The following is a 5,000-nucleotide window of genomic DNA, read 5'->3' on the forward strand; positions in this document are numbered from 1 at the left end:
CGAATTACAAAAACAAACCTGATTTGCACATAGTGGCATTTCAAAACCCAGCATCATTCGTTCAGCCATCCCACAGGGTGAAAAATCATTCCAACTATATGATTACTGTGCACAATTTTCAAAAGATGAAGTAGCCAAAATTTTTTTTTTTTTTTTTTTTTTTTTTTTTAAACACACAATTTCCCAACTACACAGTCCAAAAAGAGCTACCAATTCCACACAATCCTCTTTTCTTTATCAAGGGACAGGAGAGTGGCATCCTTCACATACAGTCGTTCAAAATGGTCTACCCCATGTATCAACCTGTATCGAATCTGTTTCTTTACTATGTTTTGAAAAATCGGCCATATTGCAATAACCCTTCGTTCGTAATGTGCCTTGTTTCTTCGTGCCCTTATTGCCCATCGTGCATGGCTCAACATAAATCTGCACAGCATTTCGTTTCTAATTTTACTGTATTGCCAGTTTCCAAATAAAAGAAAAAACTCCCATGAATCCCTTCCGTCCCACACCATTCCCAATTTTTCTATTAAACATTTCTTCAATAACCCAAAAAAGCCAGATAACTCAGGACAAATATCAAACATATGCATCAGCGTTTCCGGCAATAAGCCACAAACATCACAATCTCTGTCTACAGCTTTATCCAGTTGATGTAAAACCACATTAGTAAAAATTTTATTGTGTCTTATTTTGAAATCATTGTCCTCAGCCTCGATGCTGTTACCCTGTACTTTCCATTTCTCCCATATTTTCCACCCCTCTTTCTGTGGAAAGACCTTGCTCCAATACGACAAGGAGGCCGGTGATTTCGTGACGTTCACTAAAAAACGCTCGTAGATTTCCTTGCAGGAGATCAGACTGAAGCTCTTGTTTTCCCCCTCTCGCTTAATTCCCAGCTCTGGGAGTTTGCTTGTCCTATCTCTAGCTGTACCTGTTTCTATCAGCCTTCTCCATTGTTGTGGGATACTTCTCTGAATAGTCTTATAATAATTCTCTATGACCGTGTATGTTGAATTATAATCAACTTCCCTTATACTATCCACCACGGCCTGCGTCGGCAAAAAACCGGGCACAAATTCATACATTATATCTTTCAGCTGTACTAGTCCAGCTCTTATCATTTTGTTATTATACAACATTTTATTTTCTTTCTTTATATATTTATTTAAAAATATCGGCAGTTCTCTTATTAGGCTTATAGAATTCGCCTCATATTCTATATGCTCCAGGAAGCCAGCTTGTGCTTCGAGGACCTCCCTATAAAATAATGGGACTCCCGCTGTCATCGGCCTCTTCGGTTTCATAAGCAAGACAAAATCTCCTATTCCGAGCACTCGATTTAAAAAAAACCGCATAAGACCCTTCCAGCCGTAAGCCGTGTCATCGCACAGATATTTTCTGACCAATTTAATCCTGAAAGCATTTTTCTTACTTTCTATGTCTAGTAATTTTAGCCCTCCCTCTTCATATTTCCCTATTAATGTTTTTCTTGCGATTTTCCCCACCGTTGTCCCCCACAAGAAAACTGTCATAATCTCATTTAGTTTGTTTAGTGCCCATAAGGGTAGATCTATCACTGTGAGTGCATAATATATTTTAGACATTACCAAGCTATTTAATACCACCACCTTCCCATTGAGTTTCAGGTTCCTCATTCGCCAATAGCACAAAATTGCTTCTATCCTTTTAATTATACTAGTCCATGTCATGTCCCTGGCCGTTTCACTGTTTACCCCAATGTATGTACCCAATATTTTGATATGTTCTGCTTGTAATTGTACCGGTAATTCATTTTGCGGCGGTCCCTTCATATTGATGAACATGATTTCTGATTTATCTGGATTTATTTTAGCTCCTGAGGCTCTACCATATCGTTCTACCAAGTTTATTATTCTATGTACACTATTTATGTCTTTAATCAGTAACGTGGTATCATCAGCAAACTGTTGTATGGTGCACATCTCCCCTCCAGGTAATTCTATACCTTTTATTTCTGAATCTTTTTTAATAAGGACACCCAGTGTTTCCACGATTATTGTATACAAAATTGAGGACAGCGGACATCCCTGTCTCACCGACCTTCGAAGCGGAAAAGGATCGGTAACCACCCCGTTACACTTCACACTGCCAGTGGCGTTGGCGTACATTAACCTAATCCACCCGAGAAAACGCGCTCCAAATCCCACCCTCTCCAAAACTTTGAACATAAATTTGTGTTCGACTCTATCAAAGGCTTTGTTGAAGTCCAGTGAGACCAGAATGCCCTCTTTGCTGGTAGTTTTCAAAAATTCTACTGTGTCTCTGACAGTATTCAAAATATCTGAAACTTCCCTTCCCGGCACACTATAAGCCTGAGAGGGCTCTACGATAGTGTGCACGACCTGTTTTATTCTGTTTGCTAGTACTTTCATCAATATTTTGTAATCCGTGTTTAGTAGTGTTATAGGCCTATAATTGGCTAGATTTCGTTTATCCCCTTTCTTATATATGATCGTTATGATCCCTCTTGCCATAGATGCCGGCACGGATTGTGTTAATTCTATTGTTCTGTATAAATGTAACAATATTGGTTTCAATATATCACTAAATTGTTTATAAAAATTCGCTGTTAGTCCATCACTACCTGGACTTTTATTTAGTACTAATTGTTTTATTGCCAAATCAATATCCTCTTCCTTCATCTCCTGGTCGCACATGAGTGTGTCTTCTTCAGCTAACTTCATCTCACATTTTGCCAGGATCTCCTCTGTTATCCCATCATCTGTCCCCTCTGTTTCAAAAAGATGGGTATAATAATTCTGGACTGTCTCTAAGATCTCTACAAAGTCAGCTGTTGTCTCTCCCTTTTCATTCATCACTTCCGCTATGTAGCATTTGTTTTGCCTTCTTTTTTCCAAGTTCAGGAAGAAGCCGGTATTTTTTTCTCCTTCCACCGCATACTGCGCTTTGCTCCTTAATATAGCCCCTTCGCATTTCAACCTCTCCAACTCTTTTAACTCGGTATGCAATCTTATTAACTTATTCCCCTCCGAGCCTTTCTGTCTCTCAACCTTTTCGATTTCTGCTCTTAGCATTCGTTCTTTCTTCTGTTGTCTTGCCCGAAACCTTTTCGCATATTGTATGGATTTCCCTTTTATTTTTGTCTTCAAGTCCTCCCAGCCTTGTATTATATTCTTTTCAAAACCCGGTTGTGAGCTTACGCTCAAAATTAGTTGCCTAATGGCTCTATTATAATTCACATCGTACAAGAGATGTGCATTTAAGTGCCATGTCCCCCCTCCCCTTTTCTCTTCCTGTTCCCCCATTTCTAATGATAGTATGGCGTGATCGCTTAAGTGTATCCATTTATAATCCACATTATTAAATAATCGTATATGCGATGTCTTCGTTAAGCACAAATCAATTCTGGTTCGTTTTAGAACCCCTTGAACCACTTGCGCCCTTGAATATTGCCTCTTATCAGGATTTTTCACTCTCCATACGTCGCACCAGTTGTTAACCATCATAAAGTCATTTAGAACCTTTCTTGAGGCATCTTGTCTCCATACACAACTTTCGTTTATATCCAGATGACACAATTTCACATTAAAATCTCCTATTATAACATCACACTTTTCGGCTATTTTATAAAATTTCCTAAAGAAGGCTGTGCGATCGCCTTCTGTATTCGGTGCATAGACATTTAAAATATTATAATTCACATCCTGAGCTACACAATCTATATTAATCCATCTTCCTTCTCCATCTTTAGCCCTCATCGTGGCCTTAATTCCACTGTCCCTTTTACACAAAATCGCCACTCCCCTTGCAATGTTAGTTCCATGGCTAGAGAAACATTCCCCATCCCACAGCTTTATCATGTCTCGCTCCGTTACTGCATCCCAATGAGTTTCTTGTAAGCATATTACATCTGCCTTACTTAATCTTATCATGCTTTCGAACTTCGTCTTGTCTCTCAGCCCGTTTGCATTAATGGATGCCACTGTTATTGGCATTAAGACCATGATAAGGAGGAGAAACGGACCATCACCGCTGGATATTAGAAGTTTCCTCATTGTGCATACGTTTCTTCTGTGCTCGCCCTTTTCTCGTACCTGATCTTTTCCTCGATATCCCCCTCGCTCCGTTTCCGGTCTCCACGTCCTCCGTCTCAGCAGGATTCTCACCACCCCGCCTGGTGACTCTCTGCTGCGCACAAGGAAGCGACCCCCCGCTGCTTTGTCCTTCACCCCAATCTTGTCCGCCTCGTTCCTCCTCATCTCCACTGCTCCCCTCCTTTGCATCCTCTGCGACATCTCCTCCCTCGTCACTCCCTGCTTCCTCCATCGATTCCTCCACCGCTTCCTCCTCCATGTCCCCCACCAGGCTCTCAACCTCTCCTTCTCCGTCTTCCTCCTCCTCCTCTTCCTCCGCCGCCTCCTTCTTTTCTGCCTCGCTCTCCTCCACCAACTCCTCCGTCTCCTCCTTCTCCTCCTTCTCCTCCTGCTCTCCGCCGGTTCGTTCCGTCATGCGTGCACATTCTCTTGCATAGTGTCCTTGTTTGTTACATTTGAAACACAGGAACTCAGGACATTCCCGCAGAATGTGCCCCTGCTGTAGGCACAGTCTGCACACCCTCATTTGGTTGTTATGGATGATCCTGAAATACTCCGGACCCTCGAGCGTGTCAAATTTCGTGCTATACGGCAGAGCCGCCACCGACTCTGGGAACCTGACTTTCAGGAACCTGGTGCCGTCGAATATGTCCGTGCCAGGCCATTTTCTCTTCTTGATTGGTGAGACCGGCTCTACTCCCCAATGTGCCAGCTTTGTGAAAATCTGCTCATCAGTGATATAAATAGGAAGACTTAAAAGTGAGACCACTCTCGTGTCCTTCATTATTTCAGAGGCGATCACTCGCGAATCTCTTATCTTGAAACCATCTAACAGTCTGTTTTTCCCGTGCGGGTTGCCCATTGTTAGTTCCCACTTTCTGTCCGCCTTTACTCGGCAGCCAA

The sequence above is a fragment of the Cololabis saira genome, unplaced genomic scaffold (genome assembly GCF_033807715.1).
Source record: "Cololabis saira isolate AMF1-May2022 unplaced genomic scaffold, fColSai1.1 scf062, whole genome shotgun sequence".
In the NCBI taxonomy this organism is placed as follows: domain Eukaryota; kingdom Metazoa; phylum Chordata; class Actinopteri; order Beloniformes; family Belonidae; genus Cololabis; species Cololabis saira.